Below are 26,776 nucleotides of genomic sequence, written 5' to 3'. Positions count from 1 at the left end.
GTTCATAAGTGCTTGTTACTAGGCCTACATGAATAAAGTATTTTTGACTTTGACTTTGACTTTAATAAGTGCATCTGCATCATAATATACCGTTGAATTAAAAGCTACAATTATCAAACGTAATCATGCTAAATATCAGCTTCTTAGCTTTATCAGCAGTGTAAAAAAATAGCGTCAAGCATTACAGCGTTATACCCGACAATTTTCTGGAATGCCACAATTTTACTTTGACTAGCGTACCGAAGCGATAACAAAATAAATAAAATAACAGTAGTACGTATACGTTTTTTACACAGACATATTACTTTCATTCTATATCAGAGAGTTGTAACGACTCCTAAAGGGAGGAAGTTGCTTTGAGTAGGAAAAATCTGATATAAATATAGTGTAGAGGAAATTCTATCATTTCACGTTTCAAATGGCACAATTTCCTTTCAGTTGCTAAGGAATATAAAAGTTTACGGTCCTCTGGGTAGTATTTTACTTTAAAATGAATGTGGAAAAGAGAATCTGGACGAAAGCGATGTTACGACATACGTATATATGTAGATAGATTGTATAAATGTATATCTATCTTGCGATGTTGAACATTTTTACGGTTTAGACTCACTTGTTCAGTCAGCAGCAGAAGTTGCTAAGCGGGCCAGGTGTTCAAAATGATCTTGACGCGACTTTATTGTTAAGAGAATAAGAGCGTGTCGTGGTAATTTTGAACACCGCGCCCGATTAGCAACTTCTGCTGCCGACTGTTTAATGTTTATTTATTCAATGTTAGTATGTCTCAGTCTCACAACAGTTTTAAATCGATTCTCTTGATAGATGAAAAGTACTTTTGTATTCCAAATTGAGCAACTACTGGCCCTAGTTATTTCTGATGCGTCCTTATATTCGTAAAAGCCACTACATTTCCCTAAAACTTCAGAGCAAACGCAAATAATTTCCCTCAGCAAAAAGCTATCGTATCAATAGACTCAAACGCTTAAACGGATTCTCAGCTGTATTTATCGCAGCAAATAAAGAAAAGGGGGCCCAGAGGCGTTCTCAGACGTTTTCCGAATACATCAAAGGCTTATTTTAAATACAGTGGGGGGTTATTAACGTGATTATGGCGGGGGTATCTCTTAGAGTTAATGGGTGATAAAATTCGCTTTGAAGCGCTACGGGGCGCTTTAATTCGGACGTGTTTAGGTGCAGTTGGCACGTTCCGGAGCGTTTTATGCCAATTCATTGGAAATGTTACTTTCTAAGATATTCCTAAGAAAACACGATTCCCTGATCCTTTCTTTAGATTAGGGAACCATTTTTAGTACTAAGACGAAGAAAAAATATATTTTGCCACTACTCCGCTGAGTATAATAATAGTGATCCATAAACCACAATCATTCTCCCTCCAGTAGCTTGTACACCGAGATATGTGTGTGTAGTGCAGACACACACATATCTATACTGCATCCGACAGAAAATTTACTAAACTTACGTCACTCCTTCATAACTTACATTTAGCCCAATACACCGTCGCTAAAATATGGCGAAACCCCCGTCAAGTCTCAACTCAAGTTATTTCGTCCCGATGACTTGCAACGTTCGAAAGTGAAACGAAGCCAGACAACTCAGGAGAAAATCGTCATAAGGATGTACGCTGGTCTGGCTGTTCATACATTATTGCTTAAGAGATGTTTCTTGCCGAATAATATGGTCTGTCAACTCAGGTTGTACTATTTATACATGCATGGTGACATTATTTTGTTGTACAAATGATTGTTCTGTTTATAAGTTTCTTAAACACCGATAATTAGCAAAAACTCTAATACTTAAACCCAAACAAAACCACAATCTACGGAAATCTCTTATCATTCCTCTCATCTGGATACAAGGCATCCATAGTCACGTTTCCCATGTAACCAGTACGTTGACTATTCTTGTTTCTGCTTTGAACAACTCTATTAGTACAGATATAAGGTTGCAATTTGCACTTCAGCAGTATTGAAACACATGTCTCATTAACTGACTCAAATGCAGCCGGCAACGCCTTTGTTACATTACAAATAAGTTTGAAATTGGAACATTTTATCGCTAGTATATCTGGTACGTGTCGTAGCATTTACAACATTCAGGTGCAGTTTGACACGGTTTATTGCCATAGTTTTAGGGTTTAGATTCGATCGTTCGGGCTGTAGAAGTTTACTTTATTGTGAGAGAACGTGTCGGACCTTAAATGTCAATGCTCAAAGGAGTATGTGCTCTGGCTTCTCTGAGGTAAAATGGCCGCCGGGCGCACATTTTCTAAAGCGCAGAGTTTTTGACAAATATGGAAGTCCGATATTTACAGAATTGGAGAATGTATAACAATTTTCATTTCCTGGAAACATTTTCCAGTTGAATTTTGGAATCGGGAACTAACAATTTGTTGTGAAATGCTGTAATATAATATTCGAGTTATTTCGAGTAGGTAACCGATTTTTAACTTGTGTAACAAAATACTGTTGAAAATGTCATTCGCTTACACAGCGAATTTAGAGAAACGTAGAACTTGCTCTGGGGAAAATTAGGACTTGTTGAGATTAGATCGATTCCTTTATTATACATACATATACATGTATTTGTGCGAAAGTAATGGCTCCGAGAAAATCATTGGTTCTCCTACTAGCTAAAATTCTGACTAACAAATAATAAGTTAGACCAAGGGAAGTCTGCAACGATTTTGATAGCACACGCAGTGCAAGTGCCATTTCTACGTCATAATTTCATAGAAGTTTGACGTTTAAAATAACACTTGCACTGCGTGTGCTATCAAAATCGTTGCAGACCTGTATTGGTCTAACTCTATCTTTATCCGTAGGTGTTAAGTTTAAAAAGCCATTCGCAGACAACGCATAGCCTAAACCGTTAAAGATACGAGCATGAAATTCAGATGGTTTGTTCTTAAAATGCCGTAGAGCACCAAGAAACGATTTCGAGAATTCAGCCACGAAGGGGTATACTGATAGAACTCTATTTCTAACGTTAAGAAATAGAACCGGTACAGAGAACCAGTATTTTGCGCCATGAGTTGATGTTGTTTTGCCATCAAACCATAGGAGCGGAGCGTGAATCTCGCGACTTAAACGCGTAAGCGCCATAAATCTTACGGCGCTTACGCCGTTTTGGTCGAGTGGTACAGGTTGTGATTGCGACCATTTCATTGTTTGGTATGGCTTCTCAAAAGTAATAATAACTCAATGGTTTTACTAGATTGAAATTGTATAGTATAACATAAACACCGCAAAATAAATCACCGCTGGAGGCTACAGTTTATTATGAAATTAAATACTAATCCCCCGATTTAACTTTGTTTGCATACAATAAATTGCACGACCGAATATCTAGCTTAATTCGCGAATTTGAATACAAATGTGTATCCGATATTATCGGGCTAACATTTACGATTTCATTAATAAGCCCTATCAATGGCAGTTATTAACTAAGCAGGGATACGTTGCGCATTTATTAACAATACTACAGGGTTATAACTCTTGGTGCCTATAATACACACTGAGCATACGGGGTAGGACGACTATGGGCGGCGGGGAAGGTGCGGGTGGCAGGCGTACACCCGCCCGCACTTTCCCCGCCGCCCATAGTCGTCCTACCCCGTCGCCCTCATACCGCGCAGGCGAGGACTCATTTAAGCGGTCGGTCTATAGCTACAGCAGCAAACAACAATAAATACGATAGTCCATTTCCAACGACAGCAGCACTACCATTCATTTACTATGGAAATTGACAATAACACCGACGCGTTCGTACTAGTATAGTGGAGCTGCGGTCAGAAATGGAATGTTACCCTAAGGCAGCTGCAGCTGACATCTGAATGTCAACTTTAGTGACGTAATGTGACTTACATATCATATTTTGATAAACTTTATTCCTTTTGATACAACTTGATATATCATACCTGAAACAAAAACAACAATCTATTATTTATAAAGTATAAATGGTTTTATTAATATAAATGTTTTATTTAGAAACTGTTTGAGATTAGTAGGTATATATGAAAGAATGACTAAAAGCCAAGGAAGGTTTTAATTTTATTAAATGACCCTCAATTGTCACGAAAAAAGGGCTGGTACTTTATATAATGGCCTGAATAGCAAACATTTATTTAAAGCCCTTACCTCTAGCGTCCCACCGTCCTAATACTAGTATACTTACCTACAATGAAATTTGGATAATTATTTAAGCAATTTTCATATTTAAAGCTGCTATTTAGACTGAATGTTCGTGACGCGAATGTCAAAAATCAGGATTCGAATCGATGAAATTATTAGAGAGAGGCCTCAAGATCGCTAGTAATTTTTTGGCGACCGTGTGTGATTTTTGTGATTTAAAAAAAGCGGTACGATTTTTCAAAAAATATCCTGAACCTGCGGCACCTTAAGCGCGAAGCTGAAGAGGTGTTTGATATTATAAAGTGTCCAATAAATGTACTGTGAGTAACTTGTAATAGAAAATATACTACCAACTGATGTATAAACTCTGGTAGTATTATTATCGCAAAAACATTAATTTACGCAGTTTACAACAAAGTTGCTTTGTTTGTCAGACCAACGACCCGATGAGTCAGTCGAACTGCAATAACAGAATTATTAATGATAATAGCTTTATTACTATTACTATTAATAACGTGATTCATTGCAATCTTGACAACCTGCGCGCTATATTGATGCCTTTGATATTTTATTGAGTTATCGTTAAATACGAACCATTGTTGATCATCTGCCGTATTCGAACTTCAAGATATTCACAAGAGACGACACGTATTAGATCCATTCTAGATACGTTATAGTTTACATATCAACTAGTTCTCTTTTGCAGCGCAATTCGGGCAACCAATGTCACTTTTACGTTAGATAGAGTAAGATTTCTATTAGATGTGAATTGGATTTTTAAGTCATATCCTGTGGAAATCGTTTAAGAGTATCTCCAGAATCGCGCAAATGTCAAACTTGACAGGTTAGATCTTAAACATATCGTTATCGTATCTTGGTGATGTCTAAAAGATATCTAATAGATCTATTTCAAAATCCGAATCGGGCCCCATATTTCAATATTTTCGAGTAATGTTCTGATATTCCTCGATACGGCGAATTGGAGTCGGATTTCTCCGACAAAAGTTTATTTCAAATTTATTTGCGATTTATGAACGATCGATCGGCCATCAGTCGCGAGAGGTATAATCATGACATTATCATTATCACTTTTTAGGATTCCGTACCCAAAGGGTAAAAACGGGACCCTATTACTAAGACGTCACTGTCCGTCTGTCTGTTTATCTGTCTATCATCAGGCTGTATCTCATGAACCGTGACAGCTAGACAGTTGAAATTTGACAGATGATGCTGCTGTTGCCCCTATCTCTTCTTCTTCTTTGGCGAGTCCGACTCGCACTTGTCTAACTTGCACGGCTTTTAATTTTTGTTGTCTGCTAGCTTTTTTGACGTGATAAATCGATGAACACTGGTAGCATGCACGAAAAACTGTCACGTTGATCTCCATGGTAACGTTGTTGACAGATCTCCATGGTAACGTTACGTAATGTAATGGTAATGGTTTCTTGATGTTGTCACGCAAAATTATCGTCCGTAAACCGACTTTATAGACAACCATATTTTTGTATCTAATTACGTTTTTATTTTTTTACATAGGTACTAAATAGCGAACGAAAAGTTAGAAAATACTGGTTTCGAACTATTTCCCAAAAGACCGATGGTTATACAACAACCGAAACAAAGGCCCCGGAGCACTAGCCTCGATAATTGCTTACTGAACCTAGCTCGGTGAGTGTTGCCTATGCTGTGTAGGGTTGCCAGCTTTTCATGATTAAACAAATGAACGAAGCCCGCAAAAATATAAGCCATGATCTCATTAGAAACGCAATAGAAGCGTGAGACATATTTTTGCGGCGTTCATTGTGTATTTTCTTATCCTTAAAATAAATTGCTAATACAATAATTGATAAATACACTAAATTTGAAGATCTAATATAAGTTAAAAAAAATACTAATAAGATTTGAAGGTGTAAAGGGTCTTTGAGAGTCAAAATGAAGTCTAAATAAAATAAATGCTTCGCACCAAAGCTGTTCAGCTAACTAACCTTGTGGACTAACTCTATTAAATTTACTTTGGAGAAGGGAGACGCCTTGTCTGTAATTTTCTGTACCAAAAAGTCTGCCGATTTTTGTGGGGGAGAGCCACGTCAAATATTTAGGTACGTAACGTAAAAATAGATAAATGTCAGTCCAAGGTCCTAGAGTTTCGACAGAGAGGAACGCCTGTTAATAACTGAGTACTGTTTGGTTATAAGTATATATACCTCAAATAATTTACCATGAGTCATATGTCTTAGGTACATACTAATTTTGGTATGTTTTAACGAAGCAAAATTTGGCTACAATTAGGATAGGCCCGGCAACCCTATATACGGGGTGGTATCAGCCCGTATGATCAATGAGTAGGTGCGTCACTGAAGTTGACGCGTCTGTCTAGACTGGATACCATTCCTTTGAATATACAGGTTAGCTTTAAAATATTGACGGGACAAATATTGAGGAGCTTAACAGGTAATATTCCATTTCCAACGACAGCTGCACTACTGTTGCGACGTTACTGTCATTCACTGTCTTGTCATTAATTTTACTATGGAAATTGACAATAACATCGACGTGTCGGAGCAGGGCAGCTGCGGTCAGAAATGGAATGTTACCTTAATTTAGCTGCAGTTGATATCCGAACGTCACATTTACGCGAAAAGGTTTAGTATGTGAATTCACATATCGTCGGCCTAAGTCGCAAACCTCGGAACCCTCCGGGGGACTTACGAGGTTTACGACTAAGTATTGTTGTCCAAGGTAGCAATTACTAATTTCCTTAAAATGGAGTAACGAGATTTGCGACTTAGGCCGACGATATATTCAAATACATATTCTAATGCGAATTACATCATTTGTAAGTAGATGTCGAAGCCTGTAGACGATTTTCTTTGGTGTCCACTTGACGAAGACTTTCTATTTATTACTATTTTATATTGCTCACTTAATTTGCCTCCCTTTTTACTTATTTATCGCAATAATAGTATTTTATGCAACCGTTGTTTAAGAGAGGTCAAAAAAGGCGAGTGGCGTAAGTAACAATTTGAGGCGAAGCCGAATATCGTAAAATCGCCAAAAAGATATTGCGTGTATGCACAAATTCTTTTTTGGGGAATAGACTAAGACTTGTCTTGACAACTATAACTACGTGTATGTGAGGTGTGCAATAAAGAGTATTGTATTGTATAAGGTAGGGTTTTAAAGGTGTGTGCACGACCCTTTAAATGACAAATAAAAGTACGGGAGTAGAAAAAGAATATTTAACTTTTATCTTTCAATCAATATTAGATCTAAAGTGTTACGCAGCGTCTTACGTAGGCGACGAACGCGCGGCGGCGGCGCGGCGCGGCGGCGGCGCGACGCGGCGCGGCGAGGAAGAAACAAAACGTTGATACGTATAGGTGTGTCCTACTCACACTTCGCGAAGCGGCGCGGCGCGGCGCGGTGCGGCGAACGCGCGGCGAACACGCGGCGAGGCGCGGCGCGGTGAGGAAGAAACAAAACGTTGATACGTATAGGTTTGTCCTACTCCCACAGCGAAGCGGCGCGGCGCGGCGGCCTTGTCCGACTAGGGAGACACTCCCGAGTCCGACCGCCTTGGCCGCACGCAGACACGGTGTATTAGAAAATTCGTATTTAAATTATGAGTAAACTATGTCTTTTTATGCAAGTACGTGCAGCGTTCTTCGTTGTCTGAAATTTTGGTTTACTGGCATTTTGATTTGGCACCGCCTTCAAAAACTAAGTACACAATTACCCGGGTGGTTATTTAATTAATTTGCTTATTATTAGGTATTAATTCCGTTTTGGCAAAAATTGGCTTTACGACGGGATAGGATCGTAAGTGCCATAGACGCTACTGGAGTTACGTATTTTATACCAATTTCCGCGAATTTGAATATTTTTTAGTTTTGTGCCTATTGATTACAGGAAAACCTATAAAGAAATCAAACGGGAGTCGACTAATCAAATCAAAGCCGGTAATTCTATATACGCCACGCCTCTAGCCGCGTCATATTCGCGTCTAAAAATCAAATAGATTGATCGCGCCAGATCCGCGCCGCGCCGCGCCGCCGCCGCGCCGCGCCGCCATCGCGTCAAAATCGCTCACCTAGGACACTTCCATATGCAACAACGGTTTGTTTTTTTCGTGCCGCCTCTCGCCGCGCCGCCGCCGCGCCGCGCCGCACCGCGCCGCGCCGCGCCGCCCGACATTCGCGTGCAAATCGCGCCGCGCCGCGTTCGCAACGAGATCGCTTACGTAGGACACTTCTATGTGCATCAAAGGATTGATTTAGCCGCGCCGCGCCGCGCCGCGCCGCGTTCGCGCGTTCGTCGCCTACGTAAGACGCTGCGTTAGTAGACGAATAAAAAAAAAAAAAGCATTCAAATACCTTTACAACTATTATATGTCTGGCCTTCACCCAAACTATTATTGAATTACGTACAAAAGCAATATTTCTATACAACAGAATTTCTTTACTATAATTCTTCGTTGCCAAGCTTAGGTCCGGTACAGTCAGCCAAGAAAGTGGTCTACCACTTTTCGACTCTATCAATCAGATGATAGACCACTTCCTTGGCTGATCGTAGTTCGTACATTAATCTAAAAACAATACTCGTCCATTGCCGGCCTTCGGGTTTAGGCTAGATCTAGATATGTAGCTAATGTCTGTCGTTGATGGGTTTCGATATTACTATCGAAATATAATCGCACTTGTCCGATTTTTTATTTTCATATATTCAGAGCCTGATTTATATCCAAGAACAAATGCCATGAAAACAAAACGGATATTAAACTATGTTACGGGTGATGTTAGAAGGTTAATTAAACTCAAGTTTATAAGTTATATTTTTTTTTTATACCATGGTATAACCAGTATTATCCTAGCCAGTGGCGTCGCGTGAACCAACCTAGCCGTCGCATCTGCGAGGCCCTTATCTTTCACTGTTCCCGAAGGGGCCACGCGCGAGGCCCTCCTTGGTGCGCGAGGCCGTGGGTGACGGCCAACTTCGCCCACGCCTAATAGCTACGCCACTGATCTTATAGCCCAGCGGTCGGCAACCTTTTAGCAGCCAAGGGCCACGTAGTTAAGGAAGTTGACGCGGGCCACACTTTTGTTGGTGCTTCGATATACACGCATCAGCTCTAAGAGCTGGTAGTGTATCAAATAAAAAATAATACCTAATAATAATACAGTAAATACAATAGGTACTATTCACCTCTAAAATTGTATATAGTACTCATGAGGTAGGTATTTTTTCTTAGTTTCGTTCACTGTAGGAAAACACACGCGAGGTCTGCTGATACCCCCCTCCCCCAACGTGATCTGTCGTGATTTTATGTAACCCCCCTCCCCTATCGAACCTCGTGTGATTTGTGCACACGCGCCTTCGTGTATTCCAACAAGGTTCATGATAACGCTCCGTGTACAATAGATATGAGATATACCTCCTAAATATTTTTACTATACTTACACACAAGTCAATTCCATCAAGTTAATGAACATGAAAAAGTATTGGTATTTCGAAGTTAGTCGTTTCGTCGGGGACGTCGGACATTTAAAATTCCAAGTTCTATATTGACTGTAAACATGTTACAACTTGTGCCGTTTTAAACTTTCCCAATTTTCATGTTATTTTAACAAAACGGGACTTTGTCGTCTACAAAATGCGTTTTATTTTCTTCGACGTGCTAAAAATTTACTGTAGGTACATGTACCATCACGCTCAGCGATTGTTGCGCCATTAAGGATCCTAGCTAAATTAATTTGTTCAATACTTACGCTATAGAATTTCCAATTTAGCAAACACCCTAAATAGCATAACAATCCCGTGTGGTGACTGTACTTATAGGCACTCAATTCGTAATTAAAGGGTGTAGCAGGATAAGCCTTCAAAAATTGCCCCCAAAGCTTTGAGTTCAAAACTACTACCAGTTGATGCCCCGTCAAATGAAAATAATCCACACCAATTTTTAACCCTCTACTGCCGCCTGGAACCCCGTGACATTCATTTAACCCTAAAAAGTTTTTATTTTTTTTCTCAAAAAGTATAAAACGGACAATTATGAAATTTTTCATAAATGTTGATGTCATCTATACAAACTATCAAAAAAAAAACTAACTCTCTACTTACTTATTTTCCTAGAAAAAAACCTAAATAAAAAAATAAAACACCCTGTATATCAGTTCAAGCTCGTCGTACTATCACCATTTTTGTACTAATTATTAACCAACTACCTATCTACATAATATATAAGTTTCATGTAAATAACAAAGGTGGAACAGTGTGAAAATATAAGTATTGTTCAGTACGTACCATGTATGTAACACGCTTACCAAACGTTGACGACACTAGTAAAAGATATCGGCCCGCCAACCGGGAAGCCATCCGTAATCATTTTTTTTTTGTTAATTTGAAATGGAGGACAAATGAAACTCATTAATACTTATTCGAACAAGTGTTTCTGTTTATTTTACTTTATTGTTTTGTAAAAAGGTACTACGTAATTGAGTTACTTAGCATTTTATGTAAGTTCTTGAGTCCTGCAAGCGAAATAAATTAAAAAAAATGGCCCTCGGCCGTGATGCTGGCCGTGTTCGATTTTCAAATATTTTTTTCGTAATTCGGTCTTTGGCGTGAAGCATTGCTGCTGTTTTAAAAGAAAAAAATGTCTGCAAACTGCGATTTAAACTTAAAGAAAAGAAAATTAATTGCTAATATTTTCAAAAAACGAGTTAAGTCCTTATATGAGCTGGCATTTCAAGTTGTTATTACGCCACTACAAGAAAAAGCAAGAACTTATTTAGAGAATGAATGGAGACTGTCCTTGGACGAGCGAGTGGGTACCGATGAATTTATTTAATATATCTTATTAACTGTAGAGTATAGTATGTTATTAGTTAGATCCTTCATGCGGCTACGCTCCTGTGGCAAGAGTATTTTGGATATATATTCGGAACTGTTTATTTTTCCGAGATAAGTTGATACAAGCTATTCCTATGCGTATATGACATGACATGACGCTAATTCAGTGGCGTGTTAATTTCACTCGTATGTAGATATATTTATTTGTTTAAACCAATGTTACGGTTTTATTAGCATGTTACAAAGGAAAACTATATATTGATGATTTTCTGATATTTAATTAATAATGTCGATTATGTTTACGGGTTACAATCATACTTGTAATATAAGATTGATAAAACATAGTCAATAGGAAGCTTGTATATTTTCATTTACAATTTATTTCGTATTTGTTATACAGATAAAAAGTATTCAGCGATCATTTTCAAGAAATTGGATCGGAATGCTGATTCCAAGAACAATAGAAAATCAGTTATTTTTGAATTGTCTTCCATGTGAGGATATTTCGCCGTGGCTTGAGGATGAAGGCATCATAACAAGCGATTTCTGTGGCAACTGTGGATATCGTAAACAAATCACGTGTTTCAACTTACGCCGCCAATTTACTTACGCCGATTTATATTGTCCTCGATGTTATCATACATTGTATTCAATAGAAAATAACGAATATTGATATCCATGTCCGAGTTCATTAGATAGTTTGTGTAACTACTTTAGATAATTGATTACGATGATAATTAATGATAACAAATAAGATAGGCGTGTAGATGTTGCATTTGTAATCACTTTTATTTATAAGTAAGCACTTGTAGGTACAGGTACGAGTATGTCTTTAAAGTGTGTAAAATGTGAGAGATTCATTCGAAAAGTTAAAGGACAATTTAAAACTCTGACTGAAAATGATGACCTAGTGTATATATCTGCTACTTTTGAGATAACTGTTGAAGAGGGTGATGTGCTATGCAACTATTGTCGTTTACAAATATACAAAAGGAAGTCACAGTCTATTGAAAATCCGGACATAGATACTAGTAATGACGACGTGGATGCGACTTTCATGCTATGCACATCTACATGCCCGAAAGCTGAAGAATATGTAGAACTTCCTTTTCAACGCCTTATTGCAACACATAAATACTGCTGTATATGTGGCTCTAGCAAAAATCTAACAGTTGTACCATTTGAGGCAAGATTACAGTGCTATTCAGTAAAACGTATTTATGTACCCTTAAATAATAGATGTTGCAAGAGCCACTTAATGAAGAAAAAGTTTTTCGAAAATGATATATCGCACCTTAGGCCGTATTCCAACTACAGCTCAGTACCTTTGTCAGACATTAGTCATATTTTTAATTTGAGTCATGGCTGCACACCATTTAATGCATTATCAAATCATTGCATTACAGACCAACAACTGATAGCCTTTACAGGATTGACATGGCCTGATATTTACGAATTAGATGAGATATTAGGCTTACGAAAGTCTATTAATAGAACATCAATACAGGCTATAATAGTATTTTTAATGAAACTTAGGACGGGAAATAGTGACGAACTATTGGCCTCCATTCTTGGATTAGAGTATCATCAATTAGTCTCTGAGTATGTGACTTCAGTTAAAACAGCCTTTGAAAAAAAAGTTCTTCCATCATATTTCGGAATATATTCAACCACCAGAGAAATAATACAGTCTCGAACTAGTGAGGTAGCAAAAAAAATACTTGATGCTAGTAATGAGCAGCTTATTATTATATGTGATGGCACGTACATTAGACATCAGAAAAGTTCTAATAATATATATCAGAAAAAATCTTATTCCGGACAAAAAAAAACTCCTCTGTGTAAACCCTTTACAATATGCACAACTGATGGGTATGTGATAGATATGGTTGGACCATTCAACGCTAACTTGAACGATGCATCGATAATGAAAAAAATAATGTCTGATAAAAACGGTTTATCCAAGCTATTGAAACCCGGTGATATAGTAGTAGTTGACCGCGGTTTCCGAGATATAGTAAATGATTTGGAGGGTAAGGGACTGAACGTGTTAATGCCTGCCTTAAAAGGAAACAGAGCACAGCTTGACACTACTGAAGCTAACAAATCGCGGGTTGTAACTAAAGTAAGATGGGTAGTGGAATCTGTTCACGGGATAATAAAACAAAAATATCGTTTACTCGATCATAAAGTCGACAATAAAATATTACCAAATATCGGCTCATTATGTAGAATTGCTTGTTTTTTAAATAATAAATACGGAAGGAGATTGCTTAGTGACACAAATAACACTGATGCAATAATAACACATTTAAAAACTAAATCTGACATGACAGTTAATAACATGGCACAGTTAGTTGAGGAAAATGGATGGATAAGAAAGAAAACTATCTTTAAAAACATATCAAGCAATGACCTATTGGACTTTCCAGAGCTGACACAGGATGATTTGCATATATTCTTCGGAGGTTCATATCAATTAAAACAATCAATATGCTACTTAGCGGAACTACAGAATCCGGACGGGTCAATTAACATAGAGTATTTAAAGGAAAATGAAATTCTAAGAATTCATATCAAATCGCGACATATAAATAAAAAGACTTATCATATTTTCATTCGTTACATTCCCAATCAAAACAATTACGCAAGCATCACCGACCATTACTGCACTTGCCCGAATGGAAACCGAACTGCAGGCTGTTGCTCACATATTGCTGCAGTGATTTACTATCTAACGAACGCTAGATATATATCTAGAATTATAAAGCCAGCAGAAATTCTCACAAATATATTTGATTGTTTTGTAGATAATCTGACTGTAATAAATGAAAACAGCGATGAAGACTAAATACAGGCTGTATTTTATGTTAGTAGTTAGCATCTTATAGTTAGTTTGTTGTCATGGAGTAACACTTATGTTACGTTACTAAAAATATATAAATAAAAATACTTGCACGAATAAGTATTAATGAGTTTCATTCATCCTCCTTTGCAAATTAAAAAAATCAATAACGAATGGCGTCCCGTTAGGCGGGCCGATATTTTTTTTTAAATATCGTCATCGTAAGTTAGGTAAGCGTGTTACATGCCTACATGCGTACCATGTAGGCATGAACAATACTTATATTTTCACACTGTTCCACCTTTGTTATTTACATGAAACTTATATATTATGTAGATAGGTAGTTGGTTAATAATTAGTACAAAAATGGTGATAGTACGACGAGCTTGAACTGATATACAGGGTGTTTTATTTTTTTATTTAGGTTTTTTTCTAGGAAAATAAGTAAGTAGAGAGTTAGTTTTTTTTTTGATAGTTTGTATAGATGACATCAACATTTATGAAAAATTTCATAATTGTCCGTTTTATACTTTTTGAGAAAAAAAATAAAAACTTTTTAGGGTTAAATGAATGTCACGGGGTTCCAGGCGGCAGTAGAGGGTTAAAAATTGGTGTGGATTATTTTCATTTGACGGGGCATCAACTGGTAGTAGTTTTGAACTCAAAGCTTTGGGGGCAATTTTTGAAGGCTTATCCTGCTACACCCTTTCGCTACCCAAATGTAGCCTTTCAGATGTAGTGAACAATTATTTTCCATCGCATTTTCACAGAAACGTACGAACGTGTCTTGCTATTTCAGTCAGTCTCGGTACAAAAAGTACCGAGGTTGACTGAAGTAACATGACAAATACGAAAGTTTCCGAGAAAATACGATGAAAAACAATCATGTACTACTGTAACTAGGTACTGAAACTAGGTTATTCCACGGTACGATGAACCCAGTAACAGGATAACAGATGTTATTGAAACCTGATAATGCTTTCTTTGTACTCTATATTTGGGCTGGTCTATAAGATTAATTAGTACAAAATCAAATAGACCTTATTCCGTTGTGTTAAGGCTGTAAATACATTTTTGTCTTAGCTACGAGCGCTGGAACATTCAAGTATTATTGAAAACAGTCAAGTAGTTACTTATTGTTTAATGAGAGAAAATAAGCAACTTATAAAGACTTATTTTGTGCGTGGGTGTTTCGAGTGCAATTTGTTAAAAATACAATCAAAGTACCGTGTTTTATTTTATCGAGTGCCTCAGCGTTCATTAAGTATAATTATAAGTAAAAAAGTAAACATTTATTTATAATTATTAAATCATGACTCCATAGTCCATAGTCACTCCTCTAAGAATCTTATGGACTCCGCCCTTGCAAATATAGTAGTAGTAGGAACAGGAAACTCTATTGCAAAAATCGTACCCGCGTATTTTTTTTCAAGGCACTTGCCCTTCATAAATTCAATATATTAAACCACAATTTCGCTTTAGCACCCTCTTCAAATTCAACCCCATTGGTGGACATTTTTAACGCGGGTAGAGTCTATTAATAATCATACCGGGTGTGGCCTGTAATATGAACAAAAAATTTAACTGTAGGCTGTACTCCTCGTACTGACCAACATTTGTTCAGCGACTTTTAAAAATAACTTGTGTTTTGATTTTTAATGCACTTTAAAGTTTATTCCAAGACGCAATGTATTGCGAATTTGTTATATTTAAGGCTTGACAAACAACGTCAATCACAATGATATGGCGTGGCGATGGCGTCCATTGAAGAGAATATTTATTTTGTATGAAAAATAGCGAGTCTAAATACTTTATAATTTTTAAAAGTTGTTGAATAAATGTGTCACCGTTTGAGGAGTATAATCTATGTTTTAATTATTTGCTCATGTTACAGGCCACACCCGGTATACGTTTTTTCCCCCAACCAGGTACTTATCATAATTTACTCAGCATGTGAACGTCAAAAGCCTGCAAGCCCACGGCACAAAGTTATCACGATGCTCCCGGCACGGGAAATGTACAAATGGTCTAACGTTGAATCGCAGTTTTAGATTCAAGAGAACATTCTCTTTTCAGTTCAAGAAAGCAAGAAAATGTTGAAAGGAGACTGAATATTTTGAAATTCATTCCTTGTTGTAGGACGCTATTTAAGTTTTGTTTAAACGATTTCAAATTTCGTAGATCTCAATTCGTCGGGAATTGAAATCCTGTCTAAATAGGTATATTCCCCGAATTATTTAAGCCTGTTCAATCGATTTGAAAAATTATATTACGGTTTTTACTTCATCAAGAAAAATTGTTGATCTTCGCTACGTTGAGTACGTAAGTACTCCTCCAACCTTTTCCGCGTATTCCGAAATGAATGCAAAACGTATGCCTTGCGGTACTAGTAATTGAAAAGTAGGACATAGCATAGCTCATAGGACAAGCCATGTCCATATGCACTATATGGACAGTTGGACACTGCTCTGCTGGCAGTGCTGGTCAATGATCCATTGCCACTAATCAATCCGTAATACTCATCAAACTAAAACACCCCAACGTCTTTCTGGCACTTCGTGTTCGAAAATTATTTGAATTTAAAATCGGTAATCTGTCAATGGACACATGGACACCCTGCATTTCCATCAGTTTCTCTACGTCACTGACGTTTTTCTACACCTACATAACATATATCCATGTACTATCATCGTCGTCATATATCCCGGGCTGGCAACCAGGGTGACATAAATTGCGAGAGGCGTCCGCCGAATCGTCAAATGGACCGGACGAGATATATTTTAGATATAGAATGGGGCCTACAGGAGGTTCGATTCACGATAGGCTTTAGAATGGACTTTTTAGCTTGCTGGCGGCGTTTTGAATGAAATATGAGGGAAACATACATTCAAAAAGTTGAAGTTCACAATAAAAATGAGGTTATTCCCACAAGTTACCACCAAGTTGTTACCAGTGGTAACTACTGGGAGTTTTTATTTGATTTTTCTTTCAAACCAAAATTTTGTTAGAGTTCAATCCAAACTGAGTTAGTGGTAACTACTGGGAATTATTTTTTAACCACTGGTAAAAGGTGGGGAAAAAATCCCAGTAGTTACCACTGATTACAACTTGGTGGTAACCAATGGGAACAACACGTGAAAAGTGATAATTGTTTTTTATATATTGTTATTGGCTTACTTCTTTTTTTTTGTTTTTCTGCTCGTCTATATGCTCAGCTGAGACAAGCCTTGTTACTTTATACCTACTCTGAGATTGATTGTCCTTCCTCCGACTTCTCAATGGCGAAATACAAGTTATATTGCTGCCAATCCAACTAGAAACGGCGAAACTTAGCCAGATATTGCACTGTCACGATCGAATATAGCTATTAGCCAAAGTTCTACCAGTAGTTAGCTCTTCATTTGTTTTGGAACGGCCCCCGAGTACCTACCTACTGACAAGTTGTAAACAAAAGACGGGATGGGGTGAATTACACATTGCATAAAGAAAAAATCTATATTGTATTTTCATTTTACATAAAAACTAGTTGCATAATTCAGTTCATTGATCATGTATAATAATCAATATTTGTTTTTTATAATTTACATTTATAATTATGCTTTGCACAACGTTTATATTATGCTTTGGTGCACAAATTGTATAATTATCATATCATATCATACGTTTACTGTTTTAAATTAATCATTTTTTTGTATGAAAATAAAACGGCCAATCATAGCGTGTCCTGAAAGAACTGGTTCTTTATCAGAAGGATGTCATATATTATGAAAATTATGATCGCTTTTTAGCATGGTATGCCATCAGTAATGATGGTCACAGTCCAACCCTGCAAAAGCATACTATGCACAGTATTGTAGATTTCCACATGCAACGTTCCTCTCCCGCCCCGGAATTCACTCCTTTGAAGTGTGGGGATCAAAGCCTAACCTGATGAAATTATAATCCCGCAAAACAAAAGAGCGCGACTTGTACGCCTATTCTTTGTCTTTTAGAACCCCGTCACCCTGCTTAAAATGGCCGAAACAAACAAGGCAGTAAAATTATCCGCTCATAATCCCAATGTACACATTCTAAACGTAAAAGGGCGTAAGTGTCAAGGTTTATGTAGAAGCTTACGTCGTTTCTCTCGATGCATGTGAGACTATAAGCACACGTCGCAAACACGCGTTATCTGACGTATCTTAAACCGGGGATCCTGGGATTAATGCGCCACGTGACAATGGGAAGCAGTAGCCGAGGATATAAAGGCAAGACCTTAGAAAAAACAGGTTATTGCCAAAAACATCAGGCAAGAAAATTTAACTTTGAATTTTAGCCCTGAGAGTAACTTAGGTACGTGAGATGAGACACTATAAATCTTGGATGGTTAATAATATTCCCAAAAACCGGAGTCTTTTGCTAAGGAACTTTCAAGATTTGAACGTGCTGTATTAGAGTCCACACTGAGAGAAAAGTACAACAAAAATACACTTAGAATTACAAAAATAAACTTAATCCGGGGACAAAGAGAGTTAACTAATAGGAACAAATTGACTTTTGCAATTTCTATTAGTTCTTGCAATTTCTATTATCTGTTTGTTGAAATTATATTTGGGATTACTGAGCTGTTTGTAGAAATAAATAAACTTTACAGAAATAGTGAAACGTCCATAATTATTACTAAAACTTCATTTTTTTCCCCAGTACAGAACTGTTTTTTAATTCCTGGTGATGATTTTTCTCTCAGTGCAGAAAGACAATTCGAACCTACATTTTAAAATTAACATTCGCGCATGAATTTCGTTGGTACTATTTCGTATGTATATGTATTGGCGCGAGCGGTCGAATGATACAAAATGACATCATTTTCACATTAAAATGTATGTTCGTATTGGCGTCCTGCAAGAAAATTAGGCTTCAAAGTCTATTTATTTTCAGATGTCTACAGAAAAGACGTATAACCTTCATTCATACTAAAAAAGGTATACCCGGGTAGGCAAGTAACTGTTGATATTTACTTAAATTCAAAAGTTCTACCAGTATTTACTGTAAATAATTATTTACAAAATGAATCATGGCGTGCTGCAGTAACTCGTTTACGCGGCATATTTCCCGAGTGTACGGTATCCGTACTATAAAAAGCGCACGTTTGTAATGCGACCGCGTGCCAAATATCTACGGCTCGTGGTTAAAAACATGCAATCTATTTTGGCTAAGAGTGATCGCCAGTTTTAATTGCATACCGTTCAACACGCGTGCGGTGCCAGCAGCTGTAATTTATCTATGTTATAAACTATACAGACTGGTATGCATGTCTTTGGCCCTATGCGAAGCTCAACCTTCGGCCTTCGCGGGGGTTTGGATTTGACCACCATATAACTTTCTTCTTACGGTTCCGTACCCAAAGGGATAAAAACGAGACCCTATTACTACTCCATTTCCGTCTGTCTGTCACCAGGCTGTATCTCATGTGATAATGTTCTAAAAAGTACGGAACGAATCGGACTAGACCACCGAGGGCTCCGTAGGTACTCAGAGTCCGGTTTTTTTATTATTGACACTGACAACTTGATAGTACGGTCGCGGCTCTGCGCCCTCGGCCTCGAAATTGCACATTTTGGGCTTTCGGCCCTCCCCTTTAACATCCTTTTTGGTAAAGTCGCTTACGCATCTGGGGCCTCATTATAAACAGATTCCGGTACCACTACTAGCACCCAAGTACACATATGAGTATGTGTGTCGGCGTGTTCTTTGTGTAATAATCCAGTATTGCTATCAAGTATGCAAAATTGTAAACACAAAATTACCAGCGTTCAAATTCTAGTTTAAGTTCTTGAATTCCCTTGTAGTGAACGCAGCCTCAGCCTTTAGGGAATGTTCGAAAACCAATACAACTTAGTTGGCGCGCCGATAGCTATTTAAATAACGTTGCCTTTACTCGCAGGGGCTGTTCGAAAACGAATGCAGCTTAGTTTGCTCGTTAAAACATAGTTCAAAAAGCTTAACAGCTCTGGAGGACTTTTCTTGCCTGATCAGCGATTGACCCTAAACTTACCTTAAAGTGACAACAGAAACTGATTCTGTAAGGCCGCAGACTGGACCCAAGCGGCGTGCGGTGCGGTGCTTGCGTCCAGTCCTCGACCGGACAGGCTATTCACTCTTGTTTTAAGGAAACCCAGATCGTATCAGACTGAGAGTACAGACGACGGGGAGCGTATTCCATTTCTTAGCAGATCGTAAAAAAAAATTGATAAAGCAGTTCGCTTCAAATCGAAAATGCACGGTTTCCTTGCCCTGTTTTTAGTTTTATATCATAAATACATCTATCCTTTCTAAATTTAATATTTAACAAGCAGAAACGTCTGCGAACGACTCGTAACAGGTGAATTTCCAAAATGACTTGAAACTCCGGTAGTCGTTTAAGAAGTGTAACACTCTTACGGTAGATGTCGCTAGGCCCCTTGACCCATAATATGGTGGAAAGATTTGCTGGCTATGGATGAATCTTGGTGGCTCAGATGGAGCGCTGGAGTATCGATCCAGAGGCCGTGAGTTCAAGTCTCACCTAAGACAGCAATTTTTCCACTTTTAAATTTATTCTATCCTTTCTGTCCCCTCTAACACTGTGTGAGCATTATTCGTGTCATCGGCGGAGTCACGCTAAGCCGCTAACGTCCTTACGCTTGCGCGAGCGTCAGCTTACGCCGTCTTACGCTTATTTACGTTACTCGGCATCGGGGTCAACGGTCATGAGAGAAAATTGCAGTATTGTAACAAAAGTTGACAGCAAGCTGCCAAAAGTTATCACGGTATGTGTATTAGTAAGATTACGACCGCCCCTTGTCTGCTTCTACTTTTAATCTATTTATGGTTTGTATTGTAAGAATCAATTTGATTGAAGTACTATGAAAATATAATAATTAATAACAATTAAAAGTTATTTCCTCAGGGAAACTTATAGTTTATGTTTTAAACTTTTAATCAGAAAGAAAATACGGAAGTTTTGTAAATACCTAAGGCTCAGAGACCGAAAAATTGTTCGTTTTGGCATTTTTGATCATTGTTCCAAATAAAATTAAAATATTATGGTAAAAATGTAAAAAAAAAATAAGTAAGTAAAAACAAAAATAGCCTCATAAAGTTGTAGGTCGTATCGGTCCGGACATACCGCTGGTGACAGTTGATTCCACAGTTTAGCTTAGGCCTTAGAGGATTGCCTACCATCTATGTGGACAAGCCATAAATAAGCCTTCCCCAAGACTACATTTGCTAATGTGACAAAATAGTCACTCATTTCCTATTAGAAGCTCTAGTTACCGCCCGTCGCCCCTAATACCTAGGCAGTAGAGCTGAAAATCAAGCACTTCAATCAGAGTGTAAGGGTACAATCCTGAAAAGCAATACATATCGAGCAAATATATCGGAACAGCTGAGCAAACAACTTAGCCGCCCCAAAGAAAACATCTACATGTTTTACACGTGTGCTTAAGGGTTCTTTCTATCACAGTTCAGTGACAACCCTACTGTAGGGTTATCACTACCTATCAGATAAAAAACTGTAGCCTGAGGCGCAAATCTACGTCAATAGCGACTAAAAATTCAAGTGAAACCGTTGTCGTCTAACAATTCTACGTGGTGAATTAGTAGAAGGTAACATTGGAAAATTTATGACAAGATGTTTAACAAATAGGTAGGTACTTATTAAATTTAGCCATCTCTGTCAAAAGATAGTGATTAAAAACAGCCATTAATTATTGTTTTCAATCAATAATTCATTTCGAAAAATTATGAGATTATCGACGATCGTGTTAGAACGAAATATTTATATTATGCCTGCTATTCCTGATACGTACGTATTTCTTGTAAGCCCTGCAAATCATGAACTGTAAAGAAAATTCTGCTGGTAACCCTAACGTATACGTAACGCGCCACGTTTCCTAATACTAAAGCCAATAACATAGGGCTGGCACTCGCGGCAATAAGCAACCGCACCTGGTCTACCATTCCCATCCACAGGAAAACAAATATAATTGGACCTCTACTTACGTAACAAACTCATGTCACCAGGGTTCACAATTGAACTGGTTTGTGGAGGGAATAACTGGCAAAACTTTAATTTTACCCGATTTCGCCAAGTAAACTACACTTATTAGGGAAAATTAACATTTTAGTTGGAGTTTTGGGAGAACTTGTTAAATATATCGACGCAATCAGAGTAAGTGTTTAGTTTAATTAAGACTGGTTTAAATTTGGGGCACTTGGAGGATATAACCAAATGGAGACGCCTTGTCTGTAATTTTCTGTACATAACAGTCTGCCGATTTTTGCGGGGGAGGCGCACGTCAAATGTATGGCTATTTGTAGGTAACGTAAAAATATATAGGTATATGAAAATATACAAATATATAGTGTATGAGAAGCATTTTTGGACAAAAAAATTGAATTTATTTTTATTTTTGTAAGCTAATATGCACCCCACATATACACACACATAAGTAAGTAAAATATGCAAAGTGGCTAATACCCATAAAACCAAAAGCATATTTTTTTTCCGTAAATTATGTAAACAAAAAGCGGTTAGCAAAAAAAAATGTTGGAACTCTGTCGTTTTAACACAATACACGTGCCGTCGAAAGAAATCAGCAAAGGCTTAACTCGGCAAAGTCCTTCGCACACGTCCAATACAATAATACATACATTCATATTCATCCTTCCGGAAAAAGGTGTGGATTGACTCAAGACCAAAAAGTCGTATGTCGTTAGAAAATTGTGTAGATTTACGTCCTTTTCGTAGTACACGATACTAAGTTTGGTATAAAACAGAAGTCATTTTGACAAACCTTGTTTCTCTTAGTCTGCTCATACCTGGAACAAGGAATATTTGATAAGCTTTTTGTGGAAAAACATTTCATAATGTAATCAAAAATCTCTTGGAGTTAAAACTCTAGGTCCATGGGGTCCCAGCGCGCACAAGTTGTTCACAGAAATCGCGAAGCGTCTGGTCGATGTAACGGTGACCGAAGATCTGGCGGCTACCTCGCAGAACGTATCAGCATTGCGATACAGCGAGGAAATGCCGCCAGCATCCTCGGTACAATGCCTCAAGGGTCTCGATTTAAGCTAATTATTAATTTCGTTTAGTAGTACTAGTACCACTGTATATATCTTGTATGTAAATAAATGATTTAAAATGATTATATTATTTAAAGCCTCAGTTAAAATCAGAATTTTAATCGATAATAACTCAAAAAATACGTTATTTTTGGCACAACCCTAACCGCTCAAGGGTCTCAAATAAATCTGTGGTACTCGTTTTCAGAGGACCGAGAAATCACTCCGATGACTGATGACGAAACGCTCTCGCCCCTAATTGAGACAGAGTCATTAATTTGAATTAATTTTATTTTGTTGATGGGCTGCGCCTTAAGGCAGTTTTCAAGCCGCTCCAATGTGCGAGCAGGACATCGCTATATAGTTCTGGTTTGCTCACGCAAGAGAGCAGAGTGCGGATCCGAAACAGTATAATAGGGAATTAGGGATCGTGCGCGTTGGAGGGTCTGCCATCTTGTGGTCTGGATCGGAAACATATGTGCACAATGCAAATGTACATTGCCAAAGCAAGTCTACCATCTACCATTCTCGTCGGTACGTTACCTTGTGCATAGTAGGATCTAGTGAACTACAAGCATAAACGACACATTTTAAGCCTCGCGCCAAAAATCTGACGGCTCCTATGCTGCCCCCTATAGTTAATGCACGGGGCCTATAACGTAAACCTTAGATTTGACAGACAATCCTTAAATACTGGCAAATTACTACTTATTGTTTAGAAAACAAGGCTCAAAGTTAGACGCAGGTACGAAATCTTAATATTCATATATGGATGAAATATTGCTACCTCCGAAAACAGGCGCTATGGCCTTTTACGGTTCATTCTAAAACAGAATTCCTAACCAAGGAAGCGTATATTATACCTCAATTCTAAAATGTCATTACTGCGTAGGAAAAATCTACGGCACTTACGCCTTTTCTTGTAAGACACGTCGAAACTTGATATCACTTCATAACTTTCCTAAACTCGCATCATACTTTATAGCGGTATTGAAATATGAACTTAAAGCGCACGGATCAAGGTAGCTTATACAATAACACACTCGCGTGAAATACGAGAGTTAAATTGATCGAATATCATCACGGAGTGCTTTCGCGAACAAATTGTAAAGCGAATTTACTTGTAAATTACCTACCGAGTCCGCGATATTTTACAAAAGGGCTTATGTTAAGCGTTACAGTATGGTACATACGACCTTTTTTGGGTAATAACGGCGGCATAAATTGTCAAAAGTGGATGTTTGCCCTTTGTCATTCGTCAATTACTTGCTTTCATCTCAAGACGCTTCAATCAATCTCGTTACGTGTTGGAATTTCGACTTTATTTCTAACTGAGTAAGGATTATTTTTGTTCTTTTAAATTGTCCGCGATATTTGTAGATAGATTAAAATGGACGTTTAGAAATGGTAATATATGTTATGTGATGATGATGATGATTTTCTCCACACAAGTTTATAAAGGTTCTCTTGATACTTCAAAAACTGATGAAAGTTGCATTTTTTACAAGAGTGGAATACTTATTAGATGGAATTTTTCAGTTGTTTTCCCATTTTCGCAGGAGGAAATCTAATACCTTTAAACGAGTAATTCTTGTTTATTTATATATTTCGGGAATCATGGAAACGGCTCTAACGATTTCGATGAAATTTGCTTATGGGGCTTTTTGGGGGCAATAAATCGATCAAGCTAGGTCTTATCTCTGGGAAAACGCGCTTTTTTGAGTTATTTTTGTTTTCTTAGCAAAGCTCGGTCTCCCAGAAAGTATCTCTACTTTTAAGTGATTAAAATTTTGAATGATAAAGACATATATAAAAGCGTTCATTTAGGTTTAATTTGTAATGTTTAACGGTAAGTATTTTCCTCGCGTTGGCGTGGTGAAAAATTTTGTCTTTCACTCGGTGGGAAAGTGTATTTAGTATTTAACCCACGTGCCTTGAAACCCTCGCAACGCTCAAGATTCCATTTTCGAATCACTCGCTATTTTTTAATCATTCGCTTGCTTAGGTATCAATATGAGCACGAGGGGTAACCAACAACTTTCCCCTTGTAAAATAAGTAACTATTTATGTTTTAAAGACATTTTTCCTCCAACGACTTTTCGGAGGCAGTTTTTCCGAGTTCAAAAGGTCTCATTTCCAAAAATAGTTGACCTTTTATAATTAATGTAAAGAAACACCCGTAACTGTTTTACTTCGTCGTCGCTACCCGATTTTTTTTTCTATTTACAGTACAAAAAGAAACCTGAAATAAGAAATAGGGTTTTTATTCATTAGTCTATAATTTCACTCCCTTGTGATAATTGTATGGAGAAAATATTAAGCAAATCAATTTTTACATTAAAGGTAGGTACAGTCAGCAGCAATACCTAGTTGCTAAGCGGGCGAGGTGTTCAAAATAATCTTGACGCGACTTTATTGTTAAGAGAATAAGAGCGCGTCAAGGTAACTATGAACATCTCGTCCGCTTAGCAACTTCTACTGCTGACAGTACCAAAGTTATGTTTACTCATTAGTAGGTGTATCAATGTATAAATAACATGTATAGTATCTAAGTATGTTTTTATCTTTATATCTTTTGCGGCATCCACTTTGTGGCTATACTAGCCCACCTATTCGGATCTATTTTTAACTGACTTCCAAATCTCAAAAGGAGGAGGTTATCAATTCGGTTGTATGGGCCCGATTCGGATTTTGAAATAGATATCTATTAGATATCTTTTAGACATCACCAAGATACGATAACGATATGTTTAAGATCTAACCTGTCAAATTTGACATTTGCTCGATTCTGGAGATACTCTTGAACGATTTCCACAGAATATGTCTTAGAGATCCAATTCACATCTAATAGATATCTTACTCCATTGACATTGGTTGCCCGAATTGCGCTGCAAAAGAGAACTAGTTGATATCTAAACTATAACGTATCTAGAATGGATCCAGTACGTGTTGTCTCTTGTGAATATCTTGAAGTTCGAATAGGGCAGTATGTTTTTTTTTATTTATTATTAATATCATTTTCGTTTCACTCAGTCGCACGCTAGGGTTACCAGCCCTTAGCGTTAAAACATTAATGAATGTAACTCGATCCCGTCATAATGTATGCCGTCCCACCCAATAAGACGGAGTTGACAACCTTATAACAAGCATCATTTATGCAACTCCTAATAGCAGGGCTGTGACAGCCGCGTTACATAAGGGTTCAGTACCCGTACCAGGCGTGGCTCACTCCGCGATTTCGTCGCTTTGCTACAGGTAGCTAAAAGTACATCAGTTCCACCCCAATTTTGGCGAAAGCCATAAACCGCGCGTGGCGCTGTCGCCACCTAGCGGCCATATCTGTGCTGATCGTAACAGACTCGTTTTGCTAGAGAGTGAGTCTTCTGTACCTAGTACTATTATTTATTCTGTGCCCGTACCATGCTAAATAATTGGAGCAGCGTTAATAATAGCGTAAGCGCCAGCCGCCACAAGGTACCTTTTGCCGTGGAACGTCACATATCTTTAATATTTGATATCTAGTGAATCTCTAAATAATTTCCCGAATCCAATTATCATATACTCCCAGCTCTAAAATTTAAATAAGATTTCGCAAACAAAAAATTAAAAATAGTTTTAGATATTAATTGAACTCTTTAATACGTAGATTCATTACAATAGGTACAGTCAAGGAATTTAAATTCCGACCCATTTCGTACTTTGTCACAGTGACAATCAATATGAAAGCCGCTAGAGACCTCATACGGTTGTCACTGTGACAAAGTACGAAATGGGTCGGAATTTAAATTCCTTGACTGTACTACAACTGAACCCTTAGAATCGCGGACAAAGGATTACACGAACA

At 37.6% G+C, this 26,776-nt stretch overlaps 2 protein-coding genes across 2 annotated transcripts in view; both read right to left on the bottom strand.

Annotated features, from left to right (window-relative positions):
* LOC134668129 (max dimerization protein 1-like) overlaps positions 1-26,776 on the bottom strand; it is a 474,702-nt gene that overhangs the window by 222,798 nt on the left and 225,128 nt on the right. The window lies entirely within an intron of this gene.
* LOC134668059 (kinesin-like protein KIF20B) overlaps positions 770-26,776 on the bottom strand; it is a 430,310-nt gene continuing 404,303 nt past the window's right edge. The window contains exon 15 of the mRNA XM_063525509.1: positions 770-780. The gene's annotated coding sequence lies outside the window, so the exon portion shown is untranslated. The remainder of the gene's footprint in view (positions 781-26,776) is intronic.

This window comes from Cydia fagiglandana, chromosome 10 (assembly GCF_963556715.1).
Source record: "Cydia fagiglandana chromosome 10, ilCydFagi1.1, whole genome shotgun sequence".
In the NCBI taxonomy this organism is placed as follows: domain Eukaryota; kingdom Metazoa; phylum Arthropoda; class Insecta; order Lepidoptera; family Tortricidae; genus Cydia; species Cydia fagiglandana.
This window is presented reverse-complemented; position numbering and strand designations above follow the sequence as displayed.